The 10296-nt window shown below is 50.0% G+C and overlaps 1 long non-coding RNA gene across 1 annotated transcript; it reads left to right on the top strand.

Annotated features, from left to right (window-relative positions):
• Positions 1-57: 57 nt before the first annotated feature.
• On the top strand, positions 58-5106 carry LOC147998568 (uncharacterized). The gene is made up of 3 exons (XR_015645662.1): positions 58-195; positions 887-981; positions 1144-5106. It is a non-coding gene; the product is annotated as an uncharacterized LOC147998568 (long non-coding RNA).
• Positions 5107-10296: the final 5190 nt, after the last annotated feature.

Raw genomic sequence — 10296 nt, 5'->3', positions numbered from 1 at the left:
AGAGAGACACGTGTCGCTTCTCAACATACCAGCGATCGTGTCTAGGCTCAAGTCTGCTCAGATTGGAAGCGTCTGCACTGATCTTCCTTTCTTCACTTCCTACCAAGTCCGCTCAGTCCTAGGGAAAGCGCAACTCTCTTCCTGTCCCATCACCAGATCTACACTTTGGCACTCCTGTGGTCACGGACATACCAGGTTCACAGATTAGTGGCATCTAAAGTTTGCAGTATCTTGGTGAGAGTACTGGGGACCAGATCTGTTCTGAAGAGAAAGGAAGGACCCACTTAGGGGACAGATCAGAAAGAGGAAGTGGTACTGAAGTTCAGTCGGTGGGGTGCATACCACGGCCCTAGCTTTAATCTCAGCTCTCGAAAAGGTGAAATGAGGAAACATATTGTAAGGAATGTTTGATTGGAATGAATCAAATGGAACATTGTAGATTGCAGGAATAATTAACTGCTTGCTGATAGTCACATTGACTGGATCCTTGGTTTGCGCTAAACATTGCTTGTACCGGATTCTTGCTTGCCTGGAGCAATGGTGCTCGCCTATAATCCCGGGATTTGTGTGTTTACTCGTGTGGGTGTGTATGTGTATAGACCCCTGGTGCTACTACTTAGAGGGGAGCCATTAACATTGAGCATTTTTTTTCTTTTTTAATAGTTTTTATTGGATATTTTATGTATTTATATTTCAAATGTTATCCCCTTTCCCCCTCTCCCATCCCCCATCCCTGCTCCCAAGGAGAGCAAATGTGTAGCCCAGGCTGGCCTCAATCTCGTGATCCTCCCGCCTCAGCATCCTTCAGCAGATCCTTCGGGCGTGCTAGTTTTTCTTTAGCTCTTTTTGAGACAGGGTCTCCTGATGTCTCTCTCCCTGACCCCAGGACTCACTATGTGGCCTTGAACTCAGAGATCCACCTAACCTGAGTGCTGGGATTAAAGGTGTTTGCTACCACACCTGACTCTGCCTTGATCTCTGGTAGGTAAATTCATTCTTCATTTATTTAGATATCCTAGTAAGTAGGACCTGGAAATTATCTCTTAAGTCTCTCTAGGCCTCCTGTCTCTGATTCCCCAGGGATCCACCTGTTTCTAATCCCTCGGGAATTCGATTACAAATTCTGTTCTTTTGTTTGTTTAGGCGAGGACTCCACTACGGTAGCCCTGGCTGGTCTGGAGCTTGCTCTGTATTCCTGGTTATTCGCAGACCCACGAGAGATCTACCACTCTGCCCTCCCTGAGTACTGGGACTAATGGGGTGTGCCACCATGCCTAGCCCCCCAAAAGTTTTTAATTTACATTTTTATTATTTAATTAATGTGTGTGTGGAGCGGGGGTGGGCTATGTGCATTCAGAAAACAACTCCCAGGAATTGGTTCTCTCCTTCCACCGTGTAAGTTCCAAGAGTCCACGGATCCTGGTTTTGTGCCAAGTGCTCTCACCTGTTGAGTCAACTACATGCCCCGGATTACGAGATATTCTTAACCTTTGGCGTCTTCTTGATTCAGTTGTGGTTTTGGCTTGGCCTACTGGGCCGAGGGAGGGTTAGCAAGAAACTCTAAAGGACAGCTCTCGAATGGAGGCCGCTATCGCTGTTAATCAAATTAAAGGTGGCTCAGAGCTCATGGGTCCGTGTGTCCCCTAGCCTAGGGAACTGTGGGACATCTATATGCACCTCAGATTCTGCAGGCCACCTTCAGACAAGCAGTGCGTGGAGCCCAGAGCTGAGCCTCAGTTCTCCTGCATAGGCTTGCCTCCTCGGTGGGTCATCTGAGGACTTGGATTTAGGAACTGAATGTGGACAGAGCTCCCTGGCACGAGGCCCGGGGAGCCCCTTACTTCCTTTCCTCTGCTCTCTGCTCTGAGCATGGAGCAGCCTCAGGCTTCTTACCACTCTGTGTTGGACCTTCTCTAGGGTGACAGGGACCGGGGTGGGTCCAGACTACAGTGTGATTCCAGGAGACCACAGACCAACTAGTATTTTCCCCCTCAGCCCCAGAGTGGTTCTCTTCAGCCAGGAAGTCGTCCCTGCTTTCTTTGCCTTAGCTCATTCCCTGCTAGGGTGGAGTTGATTTGTGGCAGAATTTCCCCACAGAACCTAAACTGATTTCAAAACTCAGATCCCCGCCTTGGCCTCCAACCTTTGGCGACAACAGTCACTGACTATGAAACCTACACAGGGCTTTTTTCCATGTGTCTAACAGACATTATAGCCCTCTTGGTGGACTCTGGCTGCCCTAAGGTGGTCCAGCTCCAGGGCAGGCTGTGACCTTTCTGTGGTAAGTGCCTTTGCTGATGGGCCGGTTACCAGGACTCCTTCAGTTTTAGCCACCGGCTCTCTCAGGAAGCTAGCCTAGAAAAGCCCTTTATTTCGGCTCTAGGTAAGAGATCCACTCACAGCAGGGTCTTTACTCAAGCTAGCTCAGCCCCCACAATGCACCGCCATCACGCGGAATGGTCTTGGTGGTGGGGGAGCCCCGAATGTCTATGGGACAAGGCTCTGTAGTAAGCAGCTAGCAGGGAGTACGTGTGCAAGCATCTAGCTGGAAAGCTACTGTGACCTTTAACATAATTGGCTGGTGCTGGAAGTCAATCATAAACTTAACTTCTGCTCCCCTCTGCATTGGTGGTCGTTAGGCTGGGGGTGGGCTGGTTTGTTGGGGAAGCAACCTGGAGACACTGGTCTTATTGAGGGTGCAACCTGGAAACGCTGGTCTTGTTGGGGATTAGCTTAGAGACTGGAGCTAGCCTCGGGTTTGTTGGTGGGGCAACTTGGAAACTAATGCTAGGTCCCAGCCTGTTAGTTTACCTGAGTTCAGACTCATGTCAAGGGCCCTAAAATGAAGTCTGAACTTAAAAGATTTGGCCTCCCAATAGCACCTCCCAACAAAGCACCATTCCCACGGATGTCCTGCAGCTTACCAAGGACAAACTGTCACCTAGGACCTGAGAGGTCAGGACAGTCTGAGGTGGCATCCATGATTGGGGGTTTGCACAGCAAGCAGACAGAGCCATGAAGGGAAATTTGTTATGTTATCCATTTCCGATTACATACTGTGTCTCTGTAAATGAAACGTGAGCCGAGCCGAAGTTTAGATCAAAAGCACAAGGCAACTGAGCCTGTGGTCTCAGCAGTAGGGAGGCCAAGACTGCAAGAGCTCAAGTCCAGGCTAGCCCAGGCTACCTCCGGAAGAACTATGTGGAAAACAAGCAAGCAAGCAAAAAGGAGAAGCCTCAAAGCTTCAGAAATTTTTTCCTGGGCAAACTGGACTTCCAAGTAACTGGATTTGTGTTCTTTGAGCCCTCCAAAGTTGCCAGAAGCTATGCCCTGGCTTCCTGTATTCACTAGAGACTCCTTGGGACTCAGCAGGACATCTCTCAGGCAGGAGAACACCAGCAGCCACCAGGCTTTGGCCAGCAGGTATGAGGACATGTGACAGTCACAGCCTGTCTTGTAGAAAGTGAGTACAGAGGGCCTCATTGGGCTATCCTGGAGCAAACACATCTGGCCCTTGCCAAGTACCAAGAGACACAGGAGAGACATTGAGGGTCTGGGGGCAGAGGCACACCAGCAGTGTCATAGGAGTTACAGTCTCCAGCCACTGTCCCTGCTGGTCCCTCCATTTTTCCATTTTCCTGGTAGATACTTTACTTGCCCACTCACTTAGGATTTTAGACTCTGACCATGTAGCCCTGGCTGTCCCAGAACTCACAATGTAGACCAGGCTGGCCCCAAACTCAGAGGTCAGCCTACCTGTGCCTTTGCCTCCCCAGGGCTGGGTTTAAAGGTGTGCACCAGCACTTTTTTTCCCTGTTATTGACAGGATTACTCTGTGAAGCTCTGATTACCCTGGCAATCACTATGTAGCCCAGGCTAGCCTTGAACGTGGGGCAACCCTCCTGTCTCAACTTCCCAAGTCCTGGGATGACAGGCATGACTCACTGGCGTAGTGGGCACATTTTATAACAAACAAACAAAAAAATGGGTGCAGAGACATAGACCTGTATCTCCCACCCTCAGGAAGCTGAGGCAGGAGGATGCTTGAACCTAGGAACTCAAGGCTAACCTGGGCATCACTGTAAGACTAACTTGAGGTACAGTGGGGGAGGGGAAGGCAGAAAAGGAAACTGGCAAACTATGACAATTGAAGTTTATTCTGAAATACCAAACGGTTAGCATCTCAACGAGTAACCCATATAAAAAGTGGAGGTGACACGCAGCAATGCTGCCACAGTCCCAGAAGCCCACGTGGACTTGCACGCCAGGTATGTGCCATGGGGAACCGGTGCACTCACAGCCGTGATAAAGGCCAAGGCTGCTCTCTACACAAAGGTGAAAGGATCTTAGCCAAGGACAAGCTGGGTAGGGACAGAGGGAATCCTGCGGTGAGGTGAGGTGCAGAGAGAGGTAACAGGCATAAACCCCCATGGTAGCAGGGGGCAGAGGGCTGGCCAGGTACAGCCCAGACAGGAAGGCTGGACTTGTGGGAGCATGGAGGAGCCTGACACTTCAGACACTGCCAGAGCCCAGGACGGATTCTGTGGTGGCCTCTGAGGAAAGATAGGGTTGAGGAAGAGATGGGACTGGGCCCCTGCTGGAGGAACAGCTGGATTTGAGGCTCCAGGAAGGCAGGGGAATGGCTGCTTTGGTTGATGGAGGAGGTGACAAAGGAAAGTTACTACTGAAGTATGTGTAAGAGACAGAGTTGGGGGCAATCTGGGGCCAGTGGGAAAATTCCCACCACAAACTCTGAATCTAAGGACCCCTCCCTTCGAGGAAGAAAAGCTGGTTTAGTTCCTGGAACAGCTGCAAGCCAAACGGTCACACAAAGTTACCTGTGGCTTCCAACCGACCCCTCCCTCCCCCTTGGGAAGGTCCTGAATGGTAGGTACCCTGAGTTGATCTAAAAGTTGTTTCGCTCCACCAAATTCGCATAGTACCCTGCCTAGTTACCATTGTGCAAATTCTACCCCAATTGTTTGAATGCTGTCCCAATTGTTTGTAAAGTATATAATTCCCTGTTAGAGTCTGTTCAGGGTCCTCTCCCCTTGAAGTGGGACGACCCGACATGCTGGAATGATTAAACTTTTCCTGCTTTTGCATCAATCACCATGTTCCTGAGTCTCATTCAAGAGGTCCCAGAAGAAGTTCAATTCAAACCTCACATATCCACCACACCATCACGTCATATTTCTATCCTGACAATGCCATGGGTCACCTGGGTGTTTGGGTGTTGGGCATGTGACCTATACCTGTAATCTCAGCACTCAAGATCTGAGGCAGGAGGATTGCCATGAATTCCAGGCTAGTCTGGACTACAGAGTGAAACCTGTCTCATAAAAGAAAGAGAAGAGGGAAGAGGAGGGAGACGGGGAGAAAGGATAAAGGGAGGGATGGACCAAAGAGAGGAAGGAGAGAAGAGGAAAAATCGACCTGGGAGGAGACAGCCTTTGACTTCCTCTGCTGTTAGGCAGGGTGGCCTTCTAGATGTCCTGAACCCCTGCATGTGGTGGATAACTCTCAACATGGGGCTGTTTCCATAGTGATCCCTCCAGAGAATCTCCACAAGTCAGTCTTTCTGGGCCACAGGGAAGCCACTAGCCCATGGACAGCAGATAGGAGTGCAGGCAGCTGTAGGAAGGGAGGCCAAGATCCGGGAGCCAGGCTGAGGTAGGAAAGCTGGCCTCATTCTCTGGGTATAGAGGCTGGGGTGAGGGGACTGCCCCAGCAGTCAGCTGTACCCACTTCTGCACAGTGACAGGTTTCACTGAGGAAGCAAATCATTCTGAGTCCCTGACTTCTGCAGGAGGGAGGACGGGGCAGGAGGGAGGACTGAGCGGGTGCTGGACCACCCGAGTTTTGATGGACACAGCGCTGGCGTTCCTCCCAGGCTCAGAACAAGCCTTTTGTTCTTAGGACTCGCTGCCTTTCTGAACCCAGGCTAAAAATTGCTTCAGTTCTTCCTGGAGTTACTCATCGCCTGGTGACTAATGCTTCAGGGTCTGTCCGTCAATCTTCAAATCCTGCCGCTGTTCCTCAGCGTTGGGTCTCAGGAACAAAAGCTGAAGAGGTAATCAACCGGAAGTGAGCAGATGGCAGTCCCCCTTAAGCTGCACCTTCCAGAGGGTGGGCAGTAGTGATTGCACCGCAGCACAGTGGCCGTGACAACTTTGGGAAGGCAGTGTCACTCCTCTGACTTTCCAGAATGCAACTTGCTCCCTAAGGCAGTCACACAAGATGACTTTGTCTTAAATTACTACGTGGGGAGATCTGCTGAGGAACAAGCTGTAAAGCGAGGAGGCCTGAGATGGGGCAGGATCCAGGTGTGCTTGTGTGGTGGCTTTCTGGAGACGTGATTGGCCACGTTCCAATTCTTTGTGTCAGCCCCATGCCCTCCTCAGCCTCACCACTCTCCACCCTGAGCTCTCTAAGTGCTATTGCTCTGTCAGCTCCCCAGTCACCCACCAGCCAGTCAGCTGTGTCCAACTTCCCACCAGGCTCTCAATGCTGAAACAGGCACATAGGTGACTGCCGCAGTGTCCTCGTCACCCCAGTAGACCGTATATTTGCCAGTCACATCTTTAATCCTGGTACATAGGAGGCAAAAGCAGACAGACCTTTGTGGGTTCAAGGCCAGCCTGGTCTACCAAGTGAGTTCTAAGCTTGCTAGGCATACACAGTGAGACCCTGTCTGCAGGAGGAGGAGGAGGAGGAGGAAGAGGAAGAGGAGGAAGAAAAAGAAGAAGAGGAAAGAGAAGAATTTAAGAATTATCTGGTCAGGGGTTGGGGATTTAGCTCAGTGGTAGCTAGCAAGCGCAAGGCCCTGGGTTCAATCCTCAACTCCGGAAAAAAAAAAAAAAAGAATTATCTGGTCATGCAAACACACACACCTATAATCCCAGCACTCACGCAGCTGAGGCACGAGAATCATTAATTGGAGATCAGCATTGGCTACATAGGGAGATTCTGACTCACAAAATAAGGCCAGGAGGATGACTCAGTGGGTAAAGGTGCTTGCAGCCAAGCCTGATGACCCGAGTTCAATCCCCAGGACCCACTTGGTGGAAGGAGAGCATCAACCCCACAAATTGTCCTCTGACCTCCACAGCAGTCCTAGTTTCAGCTCTGAATTGCAAGGCCTCCTGGACTAAGAACTCCCTCAATTCCACCCCTGGCATCCATCCAGGGCACAGCCATATAAGTGACATTCAGAGCTTTTGCCCTGTCCCATTCTGATCCCTGTCCGTGGGGATGTCCTGCCCAGAAGATGTTCTTACCTCCATCCTGCCAGGGTCCTGTGCCCAGCAGCCTGGGGAACAGAGCTCATGAGAGAGATGTTTTGGGAGGTCCAACTCAAGCATCAGAGAAAGGCAGGACATGCTGAACAGAGGAGGTAGAGAGAGAGAAGGGAGGGAGCTTCAGGTGCTGTACAGGACCAGCATTATCGATGGGGTTGAGCTGTCCCCTCCCTGGGACCTTCCACCTGTGTCTCTGAGGGTTAGGAGGTGCCTGTGACCCCTGGTGGGTTTCCAAGTTCAAGAGCCAGGTGAGTTTGGCACAGAGACAGTGTCAGGCCACCCCAACTGCTGGGGCTCACCCTCAGACCCCTCCAGCCCCAGTGAAGGGCTGGCCCCTCCAGCAGGAGAGTCTGGGCCTCCTTTAGCCTTTGCAGGCCCCTGTAGCACCTTTCGTGCTCTGCTGGGGGCTGGAATGAACCTGGAGGGCGGCCATTCCTACAGCCCTGGAATTCCTCTAACTCGGCTCCCACTTTGTGGGTATTTTGCTTTAATCTGATATGCAAGGTCCTGGCGTTTCAGGGATATGATTTCATAACATTTTTGTTTGTTTATTTAAGACAGTGTTTCTCTGTACAGCCCTGCCTGGACAGGCAGACTGGCTAGTCTCCAGCTTGATATGTTCTCCTGCCTTTGCCTCTTTCTCATAAGTACCAGGACTACAGTCTTGCCCCACAATGCCCGGCCAAACGTTTGTTTGCATGTGGTGGTTACAGGGGTTGAATTTACAACTCCTGCCCTGCTTTTAATTTTTTGACACAGGATTTTGCCATTGGACCAAGATGGTCTCGAAGTCACAGTGGTCTTTCTGCCTCTGTTTTGTAAAGGTCACAGACGTGTACCACCATGGACAGGTTCATGCCTTGGCTGCCTTGGAACTCATAGCAATCCTTCTGTCTCTGCTTCTCTAGTGCTTGGATTACAAGGAGCACCACCAATGCCCTTTCTTTTCTTAAGGAGAGTGACACTAAAGAGAAGGTGTCACATCTGGCCATGTGGTCAGGAGCAGGGGCTCAGCTCATGGCTGTATCTTTGAGTGAGGAGGCTAGCAAATGGAGATCTCAGAGGACAGAGGTCTATGGATGGCTGGGAGCTGTCTCAATGGAGCCTTGAGCCTCAACAGCTGTCACTAGGGCCCACCATCCACCAAAAGATGCAAGGCAGGCTGTAGGACAGGTGTGTTTGTGACTGGAATCATCAATCCCCAATTGGAAGCCAAGGCAAGCATCTAGAAGGGGCTGGTCCAAAGCTCCAGAAGGTAGGTGTGCACTATAAAATGCTCACCGTCACGAAGAGGCGACCAGAGGATTGTGAGTTCAAAACAACCACTTCCCAGCCAAAAGAAACAAAGTCCACTCCATAGGGAGGGTCCTTGGTCCTGGTGCCAAGGACCAGCGTCAGTCTGGAGAGGAGTTCTGAGGGAAGGGGCGTTTGAGAGTTGTGAAACAAAGGACCTGAAGTCAAATCGTGGGTCCAAGCTGGTGACCTGTTACTTCAGCTTTCCAGATTGCTCTCCCTCTGCTCTGTTTTCTCTGGAGATCTCCAGACAGCTCCCTCTCCCCGCTCCCCCTCCTCCTCCCTTCCCCCTCCCTCTCCCTCTCCCTCTCTCTCTCCCACCTCCCCACTGTGCTCAAGACAGTTCTCCAAGCAGTTTTCTCTTGCTGTTCTACAAAAACATTCTCTGGATAGCTCATCTCTTACCGATCATAAGCCCAGTCTCTTTTTTTTTTTTTTTTTTTTGGTTCTTTTTTTCGGAGCTGGGGACCGAACCCAGGGCCTTGCGCTTCCTAGGCAAGCGCTCTACCGCTGAGCTAAATCCCCAACCCAAGCCCAGTCTCTTATATTACATATCGACCAAATCATTTCCTCCAGGTTCCCTTTTGATTATCCCATGAATCAGCCTCCCATGACTCCAGACCCTTAATTCTTTTTTTAAAAAAATATTTATTTATTTACTGTATATGAGTACACTGTAGCTGTCTTCAGACACACCAGAAGAGGGCATCAGATCTCATTACAGATGGTTGTGAGCCACCATGTGGTTGCTGGAATTTGAACTCAGGACCTTTGGAAGAGCAGTCGGTGCCCTTAACCGCTGAGCCGTCTCTCCAGCCCCAAACCCTTAATTCTTAGGAGAGAGCAAGCACACATTTTTTTTTAAAAATATTGCAAAACAAATTCAGAGATCTGTCTGCCTTTTTGAACACTGATGATAAATTAGCCCTGAAATTAACATTTTTTTTTCTTTTTCCTGGAGCTGAGGACTGAACCCAGAGCCTTGCACTTGCTAGGCAAGTGCTCTACCACTGAGCTAAATCCCCAACCCCGAAACTAACATTTCTACCATGCCTGAGTCTGGACCTAAAATTCCCTCTATCCCAGGCAGACCTTGAACTCAGGGATCTGCCTGCTCTTTGTAAGCACAAACAAAAAAGAGCGTACATGTGTGGGATCTTCTTCGACCACCACCGCTCCCTAATTCTCTTTATCTTCCTCATTTAGTATCTTTCTGGTAAGTTGTCTTACAGGGTAGTTGCTTTTGTTTTTTTCTAGATTCAAAGCCCCTCATATAGTTCACATTGCATCCTTATATTTCGCATAGTTGAGAAATTATGTATCTTTTGAACTCATGGTTTCCGAGACTCTGTCTCAAAAAAACAAACAAACAAAAAAACAAAACAAAAAAAAAAAAACAAAAGGAGGGTTGGGAGGAGAAAGAGGAGAAAGGAGAATACTAGCAGAGACACAGAAAGCAAAAGGAGTGGGTTTTGTTTATTGTTTATTCTCCACACTGGCCTTGAATTTACAATCCTCCTGCTTCAGCTCCTGAGGGCTGGGATTATAGGCGTGGACCCCAGGCCCTGGCTGAGAGGCCATTCTGAGTGGTTCTTAATTTTTTCAGAGCGGAGTACACAACTGAGGGACTTCTCAGGAATTACTACCTCGTTGTTTCTGGAGCTGAGAGGTCAAGGCTCGAGTGTCAGCTGACAGCGTTCTG

This window comes from Rattus norvegicus, chromosome 20 (assembly GCF_021556685.1).
Source record: "Rattus norvegicus strain SHRSP/BbbUtx chromosome 20, alternate assembly SHRSP_T2T, whole genome shotgun sequence".
In the NCBI taxonomy this organism is placed as follows: domain Eukaryota; kingdom Metazoa; phylum Chordata; class Mammalia; order Rodentia; family Muridae; genus Rattus; species Rattus norvegicus.
This window is presented reverse-complemented; position numbering and strand designations above follow the sequence as displayed.